Source organism: Carlito syrichta, unplaced genomic scaffold (genome assembly GCF_000164805.1).
Source record: "Carlito syrichta isolate Samal-C Ts95f unplaced genomic scaffold, Tarsius_syrichta-2.0.1 Scaffold315847, whole genome shotgun sequence".
Taxonomy (NCBI): Eukaryota; Metazoa; Chordata; class Mammalia; order Primates; family Tarsiidae; genus Carlito; species Carlito syrichta.
In genome coordinates this window covers 466,161-488,904 of record NW_007259943.1, presented here as the reverse complement: position 1 = coordinate 488,904, position 22,744 = coordinate 466,161, and the positions used below count along the sequence as shown (strand labels likewise).

At 42.3% G+C, this 22,744-nt stretch overlaps 1 protein-coding gene across 1 annotated transcript in view; it reads left to right on the top strand.

Annotated features, from left to right (window-relative positions):
- FARP1 (FERM, ARH/RhoGEF and pleckstrin domain protein 1) overlaps nt 1–22,744 on the top strand; it is a 292,674-nt gene that overhangs the window by 11,531 nt on the left and 258,399 nt on the right. The window lies entirely within an intron of this gene.

Here is a 22,744-nt window from a genome sequence, read left to right as displayed (position 1 = left end):
CACGCTGGGGTCACGCTGGGCCTCTTCCGGCCACTCCACGTGGTACGGTTGGCCTCAAGTCCCAGCCGGAGGATCGCCGTCTTCCCCATCTTTTTTGTTTTTATTTATTTTTTTGAGTCCGGGTCTCCCTCTGTCAACCAGGCCGGAGTACAGGGGCCGAATCACGGCTCACGGCAGCCTCAATTTCCTGGGCACAGGCGATCCTTCTGCCTCGGCCTCCCGAGTCGCTGGGACCCCAGGCGCCCACCAGCACGACCAGGTAATTTTTTGATTTTTTTTGTAGAGGCTAGGTCTCACTGTGTTACCCAGGCTGGTCTCAAACTCCTGGGCTCCAGCGATCTTCGCGCCTCGGCCTCCTAAAGTGATGGGATTGCAGGCATGAACCACCGTTCCCAGCCGTTGTTCCCATTTAAAAAAGCAAAAGTGAACAGACAAACAAAAGGCCTTCCCAGCCCTTCCTTATTGACCTATTTCCTTGCTCCAAGAGGGATTCCTTGAGCAGGCGAGATTCGTTTGCCCAGTTCCCTCCCTCCACTAACATTCATTTTTTAACAGATTTCTGAAAGGCCTCTGATGGATTCATTCCACTGTGTTGATGGTAGTTATCCCAACACACACGATTTTTAAAAGTGCATTTAAAAGCACTATATAGGCCGGGCACGGTGCCTGTAATCCCAGTACTTAGGGAGGCTGAGGTAAGGGGATTGCTTGAGCCCACGGGTTCAAGACCAGTCAGGGCAACTTGGTGTGACATCGTCTCTACAATAAATCAAAAAATTAGCTGGGCGTGGTGGCGCGTGCCTATAGTTCTGGGTACTTGGAAGGCTGAGGGAGAAGGATCGCCAGAGCCCAGCAGCTTGACCCTGGGGTAGCCATGAGCATGCCACGGCACTCCAGACTGGGTAACAGAGTCATATATACTCAGTACAGAAGATGAAAACAAAAACATACAAAGAAAAAGACATTTTAAAACTCAGCCTTCAAAGGTTACCACTGTTAATAGTTTGGTGTATTGACGTATATTCTATCTAGTCTTTATTAAAAGACTATCACATCACACTGCTGCTCTAATTTTGTAGCCTGGTTTAATTTTTATTTTTGTTTATGGTTTTTGAGTCAGGGGTCTCACTCTGTCACCCAGTTGGAGTGCAGTGGCACCATCACGGGGGCACATGGCAGCCTCCACCTCCTGGGCTCAGGCGATCCTTCTGCTTCAGCATCCTGAGTAGCTGGGACTACAGATATGTGCCACCATGCCTGGCTAAGTTTTTGATTTTTTTGTGTAGACAAGGTTTCACTATGTTGTCCAAGCTGGTCTTGAACCCCTGGGCTCAAGCAGTTCACGTGCCTTGGCCTCCCATAGTAGTGTTGGGATAACAGGCATGAGCCACTGTGCCTGGCTGTAGCCTGCTTTAATTTCTAAATAAAAGTAACATGAACATATTTAAAAAATTTCAAACACTTATTTTATAATAATAATTAGCTGTCCCCTGCCCTGCGTCTCTACACACAAATTCCTCATATATGATATCAAAGACAATCATTTTCAAATATTTTAACTTTTTTTCTGGTGTTTATCTTCAAGTTGTGAAATAATTTGTTTATATATTTTAAATTGATTACAAGTCTTAATCATTCAACTGATGTATGCCATAAAGTGATATATGTGATTCCCCCCCCCCACCAAATTTAGGTTTTTATCTCTTACTATGATGGAAAGTGAGATGTAGCTCACTGGCAGTGGCCTCCAAACACTGCTGCTGTGGACTGAGGGAGAAGTTGTGTTGATTTCTTTTCCTGGACACCAAAGCTTCCCCAGTTGGAGGAAATGAGATGATTAAGCTTATGGTGTAAAGAACAATGAATCATTTGCCAGTTCTCTCCAGGATAGTCATTCTGGACTTTTTTTTTCCCTTCAACTATTTGACTTGTTCCCATCTTTCATGTTGGTTGCTTTTCTGAAATATCTGGTTATTTCTGGCTACTTATATAACAGTGAGGCACTTAAACAAAAGCTGATTGAATCTACCTGTATCGTAAGGGCTGGTGCACTGGTGGACTCTTGTTTTGTGTGATTTGATTGGAACCCGTCTTTTTCTTGGGCCACCCTAAATGTTGATATAGATCTTTTCTGTTGGGTTCTCAAGTTTCTACAGAGAAGATATAGTTTTACTGTGGAATATGGTTTTTGCTGCCAGAATATTTCAGTAGAAGCTGTGGAAGTAGTCTGGGAGGGGGAGACCTCATAGTTTGGGGTGCAAACTTTGACGTAATCCCTCATTTTCAGTACAGTGCCTTATTCCCTCCTTTGGTTGTTCCCTGCCCCTTTGAGCATAGGTCCTCCTGGAAGAGATAAGTCCTGCTTCTGCCAGATTAGTGGAAGAGCAGGTGCCTGACTGGCTGCAGAGGTTGGGGGATTTTCAGATTCTCAGCTGGTCCCCATGTGTGCAATTTTCAGTAGCTGATGCCTGCAGTTCCTGAGCTGTCCAGAACTTTGTCTTGGAATTGGTGGGCTGCTTCTTGTCATCTTCCTCTGCAGGCTTCAATTTCAGATGTCTTTTAAGTCAGTTAATATTCTTCAGTCCACTATCTTTTATAAAAGATATTATTGATGTTTTATTTTCTGCTGTCTCTTTCTTCTGGTTCCTTTTGTGGGATGCTGCCTTTCTAATGCCATGATGATTATTTTAATGGGGTTTTGGGAGAGTATAGAGGTGAATGCCCAAGTGCAATCTGCTGTGTTGAATGAGGAATGTTAGTGGGCTGTCTGCTTGGTGAGTTTTTTCCCCCTGGCACTTAGTATTTCCCCATAATGTGCAATTTTAGTGCCTGTATGGTGATCCTTTGTGTGATTATACTGTGCTTTATTGTCCCACTCCTCTGTTGCTAGGTTAGGTGTTTCTAATTTTTTGTTAATATAAATGTTTCATTTCGTATCTGTATTTATATATTTTTTTCTAGTCTTTACCATTGTTTTCTTAGGTTAGACTCTTAGAAACAGAATGACTGTGTATATAAGCATTTTTAACACTCTTGAATTTACCTTTCCAGTTTGCTTTTTGAAAGAGTCATATCAGTTTGTGCATCTACCAGACATGAATGTGTGTAGCCATTTTATTGCGGATAACACTTCTCCCTGCTGGTGTAGGCATGGCCATGCCTACTAAGTGGGAAGAAAAAGATGAGTTGAACCAAATTAACTTCAGCAATTCTGTCAGCCACGTGCTATGACACTTGGCTGTCTGAGGTCACGTCCTGGCTATGTGACCGAGAGCAAATTATTTAACTGCTCTGGGTTTTGGTTTCTCCCTTATAAAGTGGAGGATAATAGGAGTGATAATAAATGAACAGACTTAAGTTTAGATTTTTGCCTGGCTGACAGGAATGGAGAAGTGCAAAACCAATAAAATCAGTTTCTTAGGTAGTAATGATAAGATTGTCCTTGTTGTTGAAAAGTGACTTATGGGGGGACTTATCTATGAGGGGGGAATTATCTTTTGGAGGGCAGGCCCCCTGTAGTACACTCAGGATTTATTCCTCTGGGTCACACAGTCAACCAAAGTTTTTATCTGGAAGTTTTGAGAAGGTTGTGTCACAATTTGTGGAAGAAACATCTTGAGTTGTGGCAGACAGGTGACTGGTTCTTCCACCATGACAATGCACCTGTCCACATGTGTTCAGCAGTTTTTTACCAAAAATGACATGACCCCCATGCCCTACCCTCCCTATTCACCCGATCTCACGCTGAGTGACCTTTTTGTGTTTCCCCGTATGAAAAAAGTTCTCAGAGGGAAATGTTTTGCCTGTGTGGAAGAGGTGAAACAAAAAATGGCAGAAGCACTAGAGGGCATCACAATTGACAATTTCATAAACTGTTCTGAGTAGTGGAATAAGCGTCTCAATGGGTGTATTGTATCAGATGGAGAGTACTTTGAAAGTAACTGACAAGTGTAAACATGTAAGACTAGGACAGAATTTTTAGTAAATAAATTTCGCTATTTGGGTTTCCACCTTGTAAAACAAAATCAAACACTATAAAAAATTACAAAGAAGAAATTAAAAGCCTCACGTCAAATCTCACCATTTAGAAGTAATGTTCACCTTTTGTGAGCAACATCTAGAAGTTTCCACAGCCAATGTAGAGAGATGGATGAACTCTTACCATACGTGGTATTTTACTTAAAGGTATAAAATGAATTGAAGTTAATTAAAGCAAAGGAAAGAAAACTAAAGTGAGTTTGAGAGAATGGCTGACTTTTCTGCAAGAAAGGTTAGTGCTATCTTTTAGAAACTAAATTTATAAGAAAAGTTGATAAATATTAAGAGATTAGAATAATTTCTCATAAACTGTATGTTTCAAATTGAGACTCCCTCCTTTGAAAGCTAAAAATTTTGGCACTGACCTAATGCTGGCCCTCTTCTCCCACTCTAAAATTTTATCAGCTAATTTTAAATATTAAAATGTAAAGGATTGTAACATTTATATTCCATTCTAATACCACAATTTTCATAGCTGTCTTACTTCTCCCTCTTTTGGGATGGATTTAGAACTTGTCACTAGTCTTCTTTACTGTGTTTTTACCATTCCTGAGTTTTTCAGTTTGATGGATTCTTGGTTGGCTGGATTTCACTGTCACATTGTTTTATTTTAAGAAGTCCTGGTGGGTGCTGTGTTCCTTCAGGTCTTGCAGCTTGAGCGTGGCTGTGTATGCCTTTCTGTTTGCCTTTATAGTGGAAGGACAATTTGGCCAAGTACCAAAGTCTTAGTTCAGACCTTCTTGCTCTTAGAACTTCATAGACATCACTCTCAATCCTTTTTAGTGTTGGATATTTCTGGAGGAGAAAGCTGAGACCAGGTTAATGTTGGTTTTCTGTAACACATGACCAGCTTTTTCCATTGGATGTGCTCATAGGATTCTTACATTGTTTTTGAAGTTTAGAGCTTTACCCATGTTCGGACACTGGCTGTTTTATGTTACTTTCCTGGGACTTCCTGGACCATAAAATAGATTCAAGTCCATATTTATATCAGAAAGTTTTAAAGATCTTTAAATTTTTTGCATATGTTTTGAATAACATTCATTTTTTAGGAACTATAGTTGCTATGTTCTGTCTCCTTTGTCTTCTAAACCTAACATCTGCTCTTGTCATCATTTATGTGTCTTTGTTCCTTTTGTTACTGCTGTTGTCCTTTTCTATTAATTTTGAGTGACTTCCTTGTTTGCTCTCTATGTTTACAGGGGCTTACACTGGGCTTTATTGTTGTGTGTGGCTTCCATTCTATAATTTTTTTTCTAATCCATTTCTTCAGCTCTGTTTTTTAATTCTTAGATTAATAATCAATTCTTTGGAACTTCATTTTTAGTCTTTGAGTCCCCTCTTTTTTTAGAGAGATCATTTTATCTTTAGAGCTTTTGAGACAACGTAGAACAATTTTTTCCTGAACACTTCGTGTTTTACCTTTGATTTCTAAGGGCCAGTGTCACGGGCTTGCGACCCATGCATTCACCTAGGGTTCCAGGCGTGGACAACAGTGCTGCCATCCCGGTCCCTTAAAATGCTTAATAATTTTTGAGTAACGAGCCCTGCATTTTCCTGATGTAGCAGCTTGTGTTGATGATGCTGGCAGTGCCTGTTGTTGTCGTCTGCCTTTGCCTGTGTTCCTGCTCCGTTATAGCTCATCTTTTAACAAGACTGAACTATTTGATACAAAAACAGTTGTGGGCTGTGTTGAGGTCGGAGGGCCTGGGCGATAGTGTTGGGAGACATCTGCTCACTTGCACACTCCCCTGCCCCTTCACAGTCATGTGATTTCTTTTACCTAGAGAGTAATCTGCCTTCAGTTTTTGACTTTTAGGAGGCTTGTGTGTTCACAGCAAATCCTCTTAAGGCTGCGATTCTCTGAGCCAATGTTTGGCATATGGTGGATATGGTAGGCGTGCCCCGCCCCTCCCTTTACCTGCCTCAGACTGGTCCAGTCCAGGTCTGAGATATTAAAAATGGCATCCACATGGTTTCATCTTCAGTTCCATTTTCTTGGCCAGATTTTTTTTATTTTTTGAGTTGGAATCTCACTCTGTCGTTCAGGCTGGAGTGCAGGGGCATGATCACTACTACTGCAGCCTCAACTTCCTTGGCTCAGATGAACCTTCCACCTCGGCCTTCCCAAGTAGCTCGGACTACAGACGTGTGCCACCACGCCTAGCTAGTTTTTAAATTTATTGTAGAGACGAGGTCTTACCAGGTTGACCAGGTGATCTCAGGCTCCTGGGCTCAGGCAGTCCTCTCCTTTTGGTCTCCCAAAGTGCTAGGATTATAGGCATGAGTCACTGTGCCTGGCTCTGGCCAGATTTTAACTTTTAAAATACGTGAGAAGGGAAAGCAATGTCACATCCAGAGATCCAGCAAGTATTTTAATATGTCATTTTAGGGTTACATGTTATCCTAAGGGTGTCGGAGATTATCTGATAATTGGTGAATTATTCATACTGTATTAAAATTTAAAGGCAGCTGATAAAATAGTATATGTAGCGTAGTACTGTTTTTGTTTTTTAAGCAGTATGACTGTGCGTTAAAAAAATTTTTGAAGGATTTTTTAATTTTTGAGTTGGAGTCTGTCTCTGTCGCCCAGGCTGGAGTACAGTGGCATGCTCACAGCCACTGCAGCTCCAATCTGCTGGGCTCAGGTGATCCTTCCGCTTCAGCCCCCCAAGGAGCTGGAACTACAGGCATGTGCCACCCATGCCCAGCTAGTTTTTTAATTTTATTTATTTATTGTAGAGACGAGGTCTCGCCATGTTGCCCTGGTTGGTCTCGAACCCGTGGGCTCAGACAATCCTCTCACCTCCACCTCCCAAAGTGCTGGGATTATTTCCTTGATTGCTCACTTCCATCCTGCTCTTGCCTGCAGTGACTGTGTGTAGCAGTAGCACACTCTAAATGCTTTAGGCTTTCTCAGTACTGACATGTTCTAGGGTTTGTAAGGACTTCTTTACAAAAACTTGTTTCGGGTACCCTGCCTGCTAGGCTTTTGTGGATTATATTCAATTCGTTCTGCTGTTTTTGGCTAATACTAATAGTTGGTCACCTTTAAGATTATGACTACTTTTTAAAATACATCATCTTATTGATGAGATACTTTGCGTGGGGAAGAATCACCAGCTCTCTCTTTTTTGTTTTGAGTTGAAGTCTCACTCTGTCACCCAGGCTGGAGGGCAGTGGCACACACACGGCCACTGTAGCCTTGACCTGCTGGTCTCAGGCGATCACCGGGACCAGCTTATTATTATTATTATTATTATTGATTTATTGTAGAGATTAGGTCTTACCAGGTTGCCCAGGCTAGTCTTGAACCTCTGAGCTCAGGCTATGCTCTTGCTTCAGCCTCCCAAAGTGCTGGGATTACATGCTTGAACCACTGTGCCTGGCCAAACCACCTGTTCTCTTAAGAAAAAAAAAAAACCCAACCAGCTCTGGTTCATAGTGTAGGTCAGTTTCCATAGTATAAATACTCTCACATGGTCAATTTCAGGCTACCGATGTGACACCATTGCACATAAAATTAGGACAAAATGTGCAGCAACACATTCTTTCATAGTGATGATACCACATGCATACAACAGGAAAAATAACTTCAAGGTCTTAGATGATAATAAATTGTAAAATAAGCTGGGCTCGGTGGCTCAGCCTGTAATACTAGTACTTTGGAAGGCTGAGGTGAGTGGATTGCCTGAGCCCACGGGTTTGAGACCCGCCTGGGCAACTTGGTGAGAACTCATCTCTACAATAAATCAAAAAATTAGCCGGGCGTGGTAGCGCGCGCCTGTAGTTCCAGCTACTTGGAAGGCTGAGGCGGAAGGATCGCTGGAGCCCAGCAGGTCGAGGCTGCGATGGCCGGGAGCGGCCACTGCACTCTAGTCTGGGCGACAGAGTGAGACTCCAACTCAAAAAAAAAAAAATTGTAAAATAATTAGGATGGGATGATTTTTGGCTACTCATTACTTTTTAGTACAATTTAAATGTAACTATATAAATTATTTTTAATGTCTTTATTTATATACCGTGATCATGGTTATATAAATACCTGTTCAAATTCCTACTTCTTATTTTGGATAAATATATATATCTAGAAGTGGAATTGGTAATATCATATGTTAATTCTGTGTTTAATTTTTTTGAGGAATTTCCCTACCATTTTCTGCAGCTCATTTATCATTTTTTGACTAATATAGCTTTTCAAAATGATTACATTGATTTGATTGCATGCTTTCCCATGCAGAGTGTGTTTTTCTGTGAGCTCCATCCTTTGTGATGGTGTTCTTTCAACACGTCATATATTTGAATGTCTACAGTGCAATGTGGTAGCCCAATTAAGAGTAATTGTCATAACATAAGACATCAGATGATAAGTGCCAGAAGAGAAAGACAAGATGCTCTGAGCTCTCAAATGGAGGGGAACATGAAAAGTTTCATGACATTTGAGATGATTGTTGATAAAGGAACAAAACTGCCATGTGGAGAGACAGGGAAGGATGGTCCAGGCCGAAGTAAGGAAAGGAGACTATGTGTCCTGAGGAGAAATAGAGAAAAGTTTAGAAGGGTAAATCTGTCGCCTGATGGGGCCTTGAATGCCAGGCCAAATAATGTATTCAATTTTGTAGGTAGTGGAGCGCTATGGAAGGCTTCCAAGAGGGAAGTGATAATGGTTGTAGTTGATGTGGTTGTGATATGGTTGTAGTTGAATTGAAAACATTTCAATTTGGACAATCGGGTGGATCACCATGTAGAGCCGAAGACTGTAGTTGCAAAAACCATGTGGTTGTTGAAATAGTCTTGTGGCGAGGGCTTCTGGGGAAGTTTGAAGTTAGTTGTGTTATTTCCATTTTCTTCTTGTTGATGTAATTTCCGTGACCAGAGTCTTGTCCAATTTCTATCACTTTTTTTTACCTTAATGTAAAACATGCTATGAAATGTGACATGTAATATGTGTTGAACCTTCTTTAGAGAGTCAGTCAAATCATTAGGACAATTATTCGTGACTTGAGAAAAAGAAAATGCCCGAGGAAGAGTGCTCAAACTTGCGTTTCCAAGCTGTCAGAGCGAATATTCTCAGAATTCTTACAGTTCTTGGAATGGGCGCAGTGTTTGCTCTGCTGAACTTGAGTCGGCAGTGCTGCTAACTCACCCGTGGCTGCTGGTCACCCTTCAGGGTGTGTGAACTCTTCTGAGGGGCTGACCGTCCCTTGTCCCATGGGGGTAGGGACTCTCATTTCCAGCTCTGTCCTGAACGTCCAGAGTAGTTTCTGCGAGAAAGAAGCTTCAGTAATAAACACTTCATTGGATGTTAAAGAATGAAGTTTCTAGATACAAAGACAAGGGTCAAATATCTTAAGACTTAAGGTAATGCCCTAGTGCCTCGATTGCTTCCTGGACTGCCCACATCGCTGTGCAGACCCCACCCTGGCTCTGAGGAAGCAGAAGCCTGGGCTGTTTGCAGTTCCTGCCCTGGAATGACCCTCCTTGCTCCTAGGGTATCCTCCTTCAGAACTGTTTGTGGCATGACATGAGAATGTGTGTCTCCTGTGTGTCCAAGACACACAATGTGGGCCCAGGCTTGTTCTTTGAGAGAGAGAGAGAGAGAGAGAGACAGAGAGAGAGAGAGACAGAGAGAGAGAGAGGGAGGGGGAGAGAGAGAGAGAGAGAGAGAGAGAGAGGGAGAGAGAGGGAGAGAGAGAGAGAGAGAGAGAGGGAGAAGGAGAGAGAGACACGGAGACAGAAAGACAGAGAGAAGGGGGGAGAGAGAGAGAGCTCTCCTACCTGTCGCGTGATGATGTGGCGTAATAGAGGGCCACTTCCCTTGATGTCCCAGTGATGGATGCTGGCTGATGGAGATTTGCTTGTTGATGAGGAGTAAGATCGAGGTGCACAGTGGCCGAGGGCATGGCCTCGTGCCTCTGCAGGGCCTTAAGCAGATCAGGCAGCCAAGGCAGGCTCCTTAAGGCTCTGATGGTCAGAGATGAGCTGTTGTTGTTTCTGGTCATCATGAAACAATAAAGGAAAATAATTTAAAATATATTTAAGGCCTATCAAACTTTACCCGTACAGTGATCACTTGTATATCTAATCCTAAATTGTACCCCACATCCTTAAAATTAAAAAAATTATATATATATGTATATTTAAAATTTGTAATACTTTCTTAAATGTCCCTTTTCTACCAAAGTTATCATGGTCTGTTTCAGGCCACATTCACAGAAGATACTTTCCTTTCAGTTTCTGTGCCACAGTTCAGTCATTGTCACAAGCAGACAATAACTGCTTTTGATGATGAGAGAGTAATTAAAGATTCTGTTAAGATACTTGGTATTATGATGAGCAGAACAGAAAAGGATCTGAGTAAGTGATTCAGTTAACCAGATTATGTCAATTTTAGGAATAGAAATTCTCTAACCGACCCAGTGTGTATTCAAATTAAATACATATTCAATAGGGAGAATATTTACTTATTGCCATGCATATTACAGAGATGTCTCAAGTTGGGCATAGTTGAATTTTCAATTTAAAAACTAGTTTGAAGCCTGATGTAATAAACATATTTTGCATTTTTAATTTTCGATTTCCCAGGAAAGATTTCAAATGTGGATAGTGTATTATTATAATTTTAGGAGCAGCGTTTGAGATTTGTGATTTCTGTTAACAAAAATCTTTTGGATGATTCTCATTAAAATTTTTTTTTACTTGGCTGAGCGTGGTGGCACTTGCCTATAGTCCCAGCTACTCGAAAGGCTGAGGCGGGAGGATTGCCTGAGCCCAGGAGGTTGAGGCTGTGGTGAGCCATGATTTGTGCCACTGCACTCCAGCCTGGGTGGCAGAGTGAGATCCTGAGTGAAAAAAAAAAAGGAAAAATTAAACTTTACTTTTTTCAAGTTTTACGTCTTCATATTGTATAGTGTTTCCTTTACAGAAACGTCCCTATTTAGTAACCAGAGTTGGGCCCCGACTTCTGCCCTTTGTCTGTTATCTCTGCCATTCCCTCTTGTCCCTGCACCTTTGCTTATCCTGTAATAGCTTTATATGAACTTTTCTCTTTCTGAGCTGGTCTGCTGAAGAATTGTAATGATGGTGGGGTTAAAGCGATCCCCACTTCTTGGTTATTTCCTTTAGAAAATATTTTATGCTTTTCTCCCTTTCTGCAGGGATTTTTTTTTTCTTTGATATCGGAACAATTACTGTGTAAGCCTTGTAAATGAACTCCACTCCTGCACTGTACCTCTGAAAGCTGTAAGCTGAAAGCTTAATACATGGTCAAACTCTTGACAAATTCCCTTCTTCTTAGGCTATCTTTCCTAGAGACATGTTCATTATAAATCAGTGTTCGAAGAAGCTCCTTCTTTCAAGTCTTTCGCTCTATGTTTATTGTGTACCTTTTTCTGTCTCCCAGATTTATTAGGAGCAGAATCAAGATTGACTGGTAGGAAATTTGCACAATCCATTTCCTTGTCTCCAGGTGATCAAAAGGCAACAAGCGTCACATGACATTTTAAGTAGATCTATGAACTATAATTTCTGTGATTTTCTTTCTTTCTTTTTTTTTTTTTACCATTGAAAACAGTGACATAGCTCGTAGTCCTTGACTCTGGAACATCGGTGACGAGCGCCCTAGATGCATGAACACGGCCTGCTCCCACATCCCCTAGCTCTGCTCCTGGCTCTGTGCCCCTCTCCCCGTTCCCAGTTTTCCCTAAGAGCAGAGGGCTGGCACACAACATGGCCAGGACCTTTCCTCCTCCTGCATTGCACTGGTGGAGGCCTTCTGGGACCTTCCAGGCTGCCCCAGATGTCAAGGCGTGATGCTGCTGGGTTCCCCACAGTGGTCCCTGATTTTCCTGTTTTTAGGAGCTTCAACCTGCAGAGCCCTTGAGCCTACTAACTCCTGAGAAACCTGCTTGTGTTCTCAGCATCGAAGAGCAACCTTAGTCTCTGAACATGCGCGATGAGCACTGGGTACATTGAACATTGAGTTGGTCTTCAGAATATGCTTTCCAATGGAAATGAAACAATAAATAGTAGTTAGGTCTTGTTTATGCTACTGTTAAGCTTCATAGTAGTGAAATGGGCTTTCCAGGGTTGGCTTGAGATCTCTTCTACCATGTAACAGTGGAAAAGGCTTTTAGGTAGTACTCATCAGTGTGAGAGTAAATATTTGAACCTTGACCTGTTCATAATCTGTAGACTGCCAAGATGAGTTTCATCCCAGTTATGAAGGCATTGTAGGAGATCGTGCTTTTCAATGTTACTTTTTCCCTTCTGTAATGTAACAGTAAGCCCAACCTCTCAATTAAAGGAGAAACATGACTTATAATCCTGACACCCCAGCAAGTCAGATTCTTTGCATCTGACATCTAGACCTTGTCTGTGCATTCATCGTAGTTCTTAGATCTACTTAAAATGTCATGGGACGCGTGTTGCCTTTTGATCATCTGGTAGCAAGGAGATGGATTGTGCAGAAGCAATTTTCTTAAAAAAAAAAAACAACTTTAACATTATAGCAAGTTGAGTCTTGTATGTTTCACAGTCTCCCTGTTCATAATTTTTGAGTGTATGCTATTTCAGGCAGCAGATGTGTGCCACAGTTTGATGAATTTTTCTTGTTTTGAGTTGTTATGAATGTAAATAACACTATAGAGAACACCTTTGTGCTTATAGCTTTTTTATTCCTTTGTATTCCTTTTGAGATGATTTTCCAAAGCTGAATTCCCACAAATGCCAAATTGTGCCTAAAGTATTTATGGTACTGGCCCTTATTGGTTTCTGTGTGTTGAATTGTGTTTCTGTCAACACTAGCAACACAACATTGACTGCTGCTTGTCATTCTACTTCCGAAAATATCATCTCCAGAAAAAATCCTTTTGCCATTTTGAGAAAAACCAATGATTACAGGCAGATGTTTTAAATTGACAAGGAACGTAAGGAAGCCAGAGAAATTGACCTCTACAAGTAGTAAGAAAGGACTTGGTCCATCTAATCTTAAATTGTTATTTTCTCAAGTGAAATCGATTTGAGATATCCCTTGCCTATGCAACAAGTTGCATATAACTCTCTCTCTCTCTCTCTCTCTCTCACACACACTCACATAGCAGGGTGTGTTGGCAACCTTTCACAAATAAGATGCCATGAGGCGAACCCTTGTCTTCTTGATAATTATGGTCACTGAGTCACAAGACAAGCAGACTCTTTTTACATATGTTTATTTCCCCTCAAGAAGATGAGTGCCCCAGTAAAAGAGCCAGCTGACTTATTTATTTAGAGCAACCTGTCAAAGTGAGTGGGATCGTTGTCTCCAAAGCGATGCCATGTGCAGTGTTTGGTATATTCCTGTTAAATTTCCTCCTGCCATTTCTCTGTGTTAGTGGTTTGTCACCCACCAATATGATTTGTATGCTGTTAAAACCTTCACTGAAGCAATTAGTAAAAGGTATCTGGTAAGTTACGTGAATGGGGCCTTTCCCTGGGACTCAGAGCTTAGAGAGATGATCTTTAATTAATCAGAACTCTTGGGGCACGTTCTTAAGAGTAGCAGCCTACTTAGGTGTGCTGTCACCCAGCTCTTATTCCCATCTAAGTCACATTTATGCCTTGAACGTTTCTTCCAAGTGTCTTGTGGAAATCCAGCTATATTATGGCTCTGACGGTCTCCTGATCTCCCAGACTAGACATCTGTCAAAGATGGAGGTGATTGTGGCCTGATTTGTTCTTCAGGAAGCTGTCTCAGCGTCTAGTGATCATTGCTTCCTTTTCCAAGTCCTTTTGTTTATAACAATCCATTTGGACAATAGTCCCTTAGCAGTACATTTTAATTTCTTGAATACACAAAATTAATAGATTCTTTAGTTTCACTGCCTGCTTATTTTCTAGGTGAACTTTCTATTGCTTTGTCATGCTCTATAACATGTTTTTCATAGATATTTATGTAGCAGAAAATTTGAGTATTAGTGTACAGAAGACTCTCATACTCCTATACTGATTCCTTTGAGTTGGAGTCTCATTCTGTTGCCCAGGCTGGAGTATAGTGGCATGATCACAGCTCACCACAGCCTCGACCTCCTGGGTTCAGGCCATCCTTCCGCCTTGGTCTCCAGAGTAGCTGGGACTATAGGTGTGCACCACCATGCCTGGCCAATTATTTTTTCCAATTTTTTGTGGAGACAAGGTCTCGCTGTGTTACCTAGGCTGTTCTCAAAAAATCCTGGGCTCAAGTAATTCTCTCACCTCAGCTTCTCAAAGTGCTGGGATTACAGGTATGAACCACCATGCTCAGCCATGTCTTCTTTAAATTGCTAATTAGCCATAATTGATTATCAGCATTGATCAAGATAATCATTCATCACAACTTATATGTTTAACTGAAATAAAATAGTTAATGTTGGAGTGGTAATTTTTAAAAATAATGACCATAATATAAAACTATAGAGATTTTTAATTTGAAACTTTTTGTTTTTTGAGTCAGGGTCTAATTCTGTCACCACCACAACTTATCACTGCCTCGACCTCCTGGGCTCAGGCAATCCTTTCACCTCAGCCTCCTGAGTAGCTGGGACTACAGGTACATGCCATCACACCTGACTAATTTTTTTAATTTCTTGTAGAGACAAGGTCTTGCTATGTTGCCCAGGCTGGTCTTGAACTCCTGGGGTCAAGCAGTCTTCTCACCTTGTCCTCCTAATACTGGGACTACAGGTGTGCACCACCATGCATGGCTAATATATGTATATATATTTTAAGTTGGAGACTCCTGTTGCCCAGGCTGGAGTGCAGTACCACCATGGTGGCTCCCCACAGCCTTGACCTCCTGGAGTCAGGTGATCCTTCTACCTCAGCCTCCTAAGTAACTGACTACAGGTATACACCAAGGTGCTTGGCTTATTTCTTGATTTTTGTAGAGATGAGGTCTCACTATGTTGTCCAGGCTGGTCTCGAACTCTTGGGCTCAAGCAGTTCACTCGCTTTGGACTTCCAAAGTGTGGGGATTATAGGGGTGAACCACCACTCCCGACTGTGAAAATGTCCTTTTTTGAGACCGACAGTCGAAGTTCTCTCTGACATGCATATGAGTACATCTTTGTAGATGAGCATTCCGGAGCTCTGCACAGTTGTCCTTGGTGGGGTGGCCTCTCCCGAGCAGCTTAATCACAGGTGACATGTATGGTATGCAGGACCTAGCGAAAGTGGACGTTGGGAACTGAGGGTATTTTAGATGCCATGTGCAGCGTCAAGGGCTCGAGAAAAGAGGCGACTGTGTTCTCTGTTCTTAGTTGAAGTGCACTGACACCAAATTGTAAATACGCTTGTTTTGTCTCCACATCCAGTAGAGTGACATCTATATTATGTAAGCTCACTTTCCTGTTTCAAGCTTAAGCCATGAAGTGGCATTTAGATTACTTGGTACAATGAAGATGGAGCTTGCATTTGTGGTTTGTTTGAACCAAAACATAGGATCCAGTATTTAGGGCAGTCTCTGTAGGCGGGTAACTGATGTCCCCTGACATACACTTGAGAATTACTATCTTGAAACCCCAACAAGTTAGATTCTTTGCATCTGACATCTAGACCTCTGTAGATTCATCATCGTTGTGTAGAAGCAATTAAAAAAAAAACTTTAACATTGTAACAAGTTGAATCTCCTGTGTTTTACAGTCTTCATGTTTGTGATTTTTCTTCATGTTTTTATTTTTTTTCTTCATGTTTTAACTTTTCCTGAAGACCCAGCCCTCTCACATGGCTATGACAGGAGCTTTTCTGGACCTCAGTGTCACCTGCTCCAGGGGATGAGTGGGCAGCTGTCTCCTGGGGCATTCCTCACAGGCACACCTCAGAGCTGCCCTCCCCTGCTGGCCAAGGGTTCCTTGCCACGTGTCCTGGAGAGGACTTGCCTCTTCCTAATGGCATCAGATGGGTCTACATTTAACATTGTCAGCTTTCTGCAGTTGACGGAAGACCTTCTGAAACCTTCTTAGACCTTCTGAAAAGATGAGCAATAAAGCTCACTCATCTCACCTCCCAAAGAAAACTTATTTTGGTGTGTTTGCTCCCTGTTCCTGTGCAGTGCACATGTAAATGTGAGTTTGAACAAAGAACAGATGTTCAGTTTTTGAATGCCCATTTTGGGGATCAGCCAGTTATTATGAGATCGACACTATTTTTCCAGTTATAATGAATTAAGTGGACTGTTTTCCATGGTTTACTCCATCCCTACATTCCCAGGTTAAGTCCTGCTTATTCACAGAAGATACTCTGTGTTTTTCATTGCTTAGGCAGGATTTTACTAAGATGTTATAAGTATAACTTTCTTTTAAAATGTTCTTGTTTTTCTTGGGCTCAAGTAAAATGAGTTTGGGAATATAACTTTTTTTTTTTTAAAGATTGTTTATCTGAAAGTTTGGGAAAAAAATCCTAGGCTTATTTATTTATATAGACTTCGGAGAGGAGAAAATTTTGTAAATATTTTCTGATGTTTTTTCTTTTGTTGGCCTATTCATGTTTTCTGTAATAGATTTTTTAAAACTTAATTTTTAAAAATTTATTTATAGTAGAGACGAGGTCTCACCAAGTTGCCCAGTCTGGTCTCGAATGCCTGGGCTCAGGCAGTCTTCTCGCCTTGGCCTTCCAAAGTGCTGGGATTACAGGCTTGAGCTAACAAACCCAGCCTTTTAATTTAATTTTAGCTTTTAATTTTGTTATTGTATTCTCTCACTAGTTTCAAAATTCTTTATCTAAAGACTATTGTTTTTGCTTATACTGGTTTAGAGAATAATACATTTTCTTTTTAGTGAGGTTTTGATAGGATACCATTTATATTTTCAGTGTTAAAAATAGCCTTTTAAAAAATCTTTCAAGTCGGAGGTCTCAGTCTGCCACCTAGGCTGGAGTGCAGTGGCACGATCATGGCTCACTGCAGCCTCTACCTCCTGGGCTCAGGCGATCCTTCCACCTCAGCCTCCCACGTAGCTGGAACCATAAGCATGCACACCATGGCTAAGTTTTTAATTTAATTTAATTTTGGTAGAGATGAGGTCTTGCTGTGTATCTAGGCTGGTCTCAGACTCCTGAGCTCAAGCACTCCTCCTGCCTTGGCCTTCCAAAGTACTGAGATTACAGGAGTGAGCCACTGTGCCTGCCCTGATTCTGTTTTGTTTTTTAAAATTTCTTTCCAACCATTGTCTTGCAAGGTGTTTTACTTGCAAATGATTGGTTGAGTTTTGCTTCCGTATTTCAAATATTATGCTTTATGATCTGAGAATGTATAACACATATGGAGAAATTCTGTCATAGGTGAATACTTGTATTCGAGCAAAATTATTATTACTTAAAAAACTGGAGTACAGTATAAGGAAATGTATGATACTTGCCATTTCTTGTTTTTCAGATAGTGTTGTTACTGCCCTTATTTACTGAACTGATTCAGTGTGTATTTCTTTGACCAGTGGCTTGTCACAGTGGATTTTTTTTTTTTTTAGTTTGGAGTCTTACTCCATTGCTCAGGCTAGAGTGCAGTGGCACACTCATGGCCACCCCAGTGTCGACCCGCTGGGCTCAGGTGATCCTTCTGCCTCAGCCTTCCAAGTAGCCGGAATAGAGGTGTGTACCACCACTCTTGGCTACTTATTTTATTGATTTATTGTAGAGCTGAGGTCTTGCCAAGTTGCCCAGGCTGTTCTCGAACTCGTGGGCTCAGGCAATCCCCTCACCTTGGCCTCCCAAAGTACTGGGATTACAGGCTTGAGCCACCATACCCAGCCTAGAATGAATTTTACCGAACGTTGATGGCATCTCTGTCTTGGCTGCTACCTGACTGAGCCTCGGCATCCCATCTGGGAAACAGAGATCGTGGCTTCTGCTCGTAGGCTGTGGGAGGACCAGAGAGACCCAGCCAACGAAGGGTCAGACAGTGCCTGGCCTCCAACCCAGAGTGGGCCTCGCCTGTTCCTTCTCGGCTCCCTCGCTTTTCACAGATGCTCCCAGTAGAGCTTCCTTCTCCAGGTTTGCCCGCAGTGTTGTGTAGAATCGTGAGTGTTGGATTAAGGCATATGAAGAGCACTTTAATGCATGGCACTTGCTATTAGGTAAAAGACCTTTGTGGGAAGAAGAAATGACTTGAGTGAAAACCTTGTATTTCTCATCAGTTGCAGGATGAGAAGCCTGTGCTTTGGTGTTTCATTTCTGACTGTGAGTTGGCTTTTTAGCCGGAAAGTGATCTGGAACTGATTCCCCAAGTCCACTTTTGTGTTGGCTCTTCCCCGGTGATGAGTCCTGGACCTGGTTCTGTGTCTGCCTGCTTTAATCAAGCAGCCGTGTTCCGTGAGAACTGCGTGTTTGCTTTGGGAGAGAAAGGATTCTCTTTCTGTTCCCCCTGGACTTTTTAAAACCTTGCCCACTAGTTTAACAGAACCAACATGAATGTAGCACTTGCTATATGGCAGGCACTGTTCTGAGAGCTTTATAAGTACTAACTCATTTTAAAAAAATTTTTGAGTTAGAGTCTCACTCTGTCACCCAAACTGAAGTGCAGTGGTATACTCATGGCCACCCCAGTGTCGCCCTGCTGGGCTCCTGCGATCCTTCTGCCAAGTAGCCGGAACTACAGGTGTGTGTTACCACACCTGGCTAATTTTTTTGATTTATTGTAGAGATGAGATCTCGCCAAGTTGCCTGGGCTGGTCTCGAACCCATGGCCTTAGGCCATCCAGTTGCCTTGGCCTCCCAAACTGCTGGGATTACAGGCTGAACCACCAAGCCCAGCAGTACTAACTCATTTAATCCTCACAACCATCATCATTAGGGGGCATTATGATTGGCCTTTCTTTACATATGAGGAAATTGAGGTACAAGAGATTAAGTTTTTCATAGATACCCAGCTTGAAAGTGGCTGACACAGGACTGGTGTCTACTGTGTGTGTATTTCAGAATGACTTGAAACTTCAGTTTTAGACTTTGTTGGATGTGGTGGCTGACGCGTATAATCCTGGCACTTTGGGAGGTCGAGATAGGAGAATCACTTGAGCCCAGAACTTTGAGACCAGCCTGGGCAACATAGCGAGACCTTGTCGTGACAAAAAATAAAAAAAATTAACCAGGTGTGGTAGTGCTTGTCTATAATCCTAGCTACTTGGGAGGCTGAGGCAGGAGGATTGCCTGAGTCCAGGAGGTCGAGGCGGCGGTGAGCAGTCAGGATGCCACTGCATTCCAGCCTGGATGACGAGTGAACCCTCAAAAAAACAAGCACAAAAAAACTATGTTTAAGGGCAGTGAGTTTGCTTGCACTTTCAGTATGTTTAGTTCCAACCGAGACTTCAGGTAGGACTTCCAGTGCGTTTTCAGAGCGCTTTTCTAATTGCACAAGGAAGGGGACATGCCATCTGTGCTTGTGAATAGAGCATTTGTGATAAATCCTTGCTAATGGGAGTGAGAAAGGTCTGAAGACATTAAAAAAATTCCTAATTTGGACCCATAAAAAGACCTTACCCATCCTCTTTATAGGTCTGGTAGTAATTCAGTCAAAATTTTGATGGCTTGATAGCTTTTCCCCTTAGACATTCCGAGGAACTTACGGGGTGATTTCCCAGTAGCTTAATTGGCACCTGGTTTGAGAGGCTTTGTGGTTGCATCTGAAATGACTGAGTCATAAGGTCACTGGATGGTAGAGGGTGACAGCTTAGAGATCACCGTGAACAGGAGGGCCCATGGTGTGGTGGTTGGGACCAGTCAGTCACCCTGGCACACAGCCTGCCTGCGTCTGGTCCCATGTCTGCCACTTACTAGCTGGGTGACTGTGGGCAGATTAATCTCTTGTGCCTTGGTTTCCTCAAGGGGTCGGTGGTAGGGTCCCCCTAATGGTGGTTGTGAGGATTAAATGAGGTTGTCCTTACAAAGCTCTTGGAACAGTGTCTGCCATGGAGAAAGTGCTACATTCATGTTGGTTCAATTAATACAATAATAATTTTTTTTTTTTTTTTGTCCACATCCTATGAATGAGAATTCTACAATCCTAGAAAGGGTAAGTTATTTTTACAGCATGCTCAAAATGCCAAAAATTAGGATGGGAGCCAGGCCTCGCTGGCTAGGATTATTTTTTTTGTCATGCTACAGAGAGACTTCAGTTTGGTGGATAACTCAGTAGCTCCTAAGTCACTTTTCCTGTCCTTCTGCAATCCACAGCAAATGTGTGTTCTTCCTAATCATTCGTTGTTTTAGTAGATGACATCGTTTCGTTAAATACCTTATTTATCAACCAGACTGACATTTAAACTTTTGCGTTTTTCCCACAAGGGATTTCATTTTTTTATGACATACTTTTTTCACTTTTTTATTACATACCCCAGGCATTTCACTGTTGTAGCTAATCATTAATTCCAGGGGAAGTGGTCTAGGACATGACACCCTTTGCTCTTCTGTCATATTTTATGGTATCGCTTGGCTTCTAATATGCGCAGTTTATGTCTTGAATAATATTGAAATGGCTAGAGAATTTAATAGTCGATTTTTCAATGACTCAGTAGAAATCACTTTCCTTTTCCCACCTTGAAGGGAATCTGGCTCATGTATAATTCAGGGAATTTGGTAAGCTTTAGGGAATGCTTTCCTTTTCTCACTGCCGAATAGATGTCCGTGAACTATTACATAGGATGCAGGACACGTTTAAATTTTGGCATGTATTTAAGCATCACATTCAGAACATTAGAAACTTCAGCAGAAAATGGTAGAGCGTAGGGGAACATTTTACTAAAAACTTTCTTATTAAGTAACGAGGCTGTTGGGAATATGCTCAGTTGGTTTGCAAGCAAACAACAATGCTTTGGAGTTTAGTAAATAAAATACCTTGAGATTTTTTTTTGACCTAACTTTGCAGACATACCTTTTTTTTTTTTTTTAAATGAACTAAAGGAGGCAAATTACCTCTGAAATTAGTGCTGGGGCCAGATGTGGGCCGGACTGAGCCAGAAACTGACAGCAGTGTCTGTCCAGTGAATCCCAGGACTTTGCCTCTCATTTTTTTTTTTTTTTTTTTTTTTTGAGTTCGGGGTCTCACTCAGTTGTCTAGGGAACAACCATCATGGCTTACTGAAGCCTTGACCTCCTGGGCTCAGGTGATCCTTCACCTCTCGAGTACCTGGGACTATAAGTGCATACCATCATACCCAGCTCATTTTTTGATTTTTTAAAATAGAGACTAGGTCTTGCTACGTTGCCCAGGCTGGTCTTCAATTTCTGGGCTCAAGCAGTTCTCCTGCCTCAGTCTCCCAAAGTACTAGGATTACAGGCGTGAGCCACTGCGCCCGGCCTTTGCCTCTCATTTCTAACTCAAGTTGATCCTGTTACCTTTGGAGGTAACATCTATTTACTCCTATTTCTGTAGCTGAAACGCATCTCAAAGTAGCCAAAAACTGGAGTAACCAAAAAAAACCAAATTTTTTTTTGTAGGTAAATGGATAAACTGTGGTACTTCCATACAATGGAATATTATTCAGCAATACAAAGAAGTGAACTATCAGGCTACAAAAAAGACATGGAGGAACCTTACATGTATATTACTTCACGAAAGAAGCTGGTCTGAAAAGGCTGTGTGCTATGTGATCTCAAGTATATGACATACGGTAGAAGACAAAACGATAAAGCCGGTAAGAAGAGTGGCAAGCCGGGCGCAGTGGCTCAAGCCTGTAATCCCGGCACTCTGGGTTCACTGCAGCTTCGACCTCCTGGGCTCAAGTAATCCTACTTCAGCCTCCCGAGTAGCTGGAACTACAGGCATGTACCACTATGACCACCTAATTTTTTTATTTTCCAATTTTTTGTAGAGACAATGTCTTACTGTGCTGCCTAGGCTGGTCTCGAACTACTGGACTCAAGTGATCCTCCCACTTTGGCCTCCCAAAGTGCTGGGATTATAGGCGTAAACCACAGCACCCGGTCTGAATGGACTTTTCTTTAAAAAAAAACCACAAACCGGGCTTGGTGGCTCAGCCTATAATACCAGTGCTTTGGGAGGCTGAGATGAGTGGATTGCCTGAGGCCGCGGGTTCGAGACCCGCCTGGGCAACTTGGTGAGACCTCATCTCTACAATAAAATCAAAAAAATTAGCCGGGTGTGGTAGCGCATGCCTGTAGTTCCAGCTACTTGGAAAGGCTGAGGCAGAAGGATCGCAGGAGCCCAGCAGGTCGAGGCTGCGGTGGCCAGGAGTGTGCCACTGCACTCCAGTCTGGGAGACAGAGTGAGACTCCAACTCAAAAAACAACAACAAAAAAACCACAGTAGCAGGTCAGGTGTGGTGGCTCATACCTGTAATACCAGTGATTCCAGAGACCAAGATGGGAGGGTAGCTTGAGGCTAGGAGTTTGAGACCAGCCTGGGCAACATAGTGAGACCCCATTCTTACTACTATTACTACTACTACTAATAATGATAATAAACCAGGCATGGTGGTATGCATCTGTAGTCCCAGCTACTCAAGGAGGCAGAGGTAGGAGGATTACCTTAGCCAAGGAGTTTGAGGCTTCGGTGAGCTATGATCATGCCACTGTACTCCAGTCTGGGTGACAGAGCAAGACCTTGTCTTTTTTTTTTTTTTGAGTAGAAGTCTCACTCTGTCGCCCAGACTGGAGTGCAGTGGCCGCTCCCGGCCACCGCAGCCTCGACCTGCTGGGCTCCGGCGATCCTTCCGCCTCAGCCTTCCAAGTAGCTGGAATTACAGGC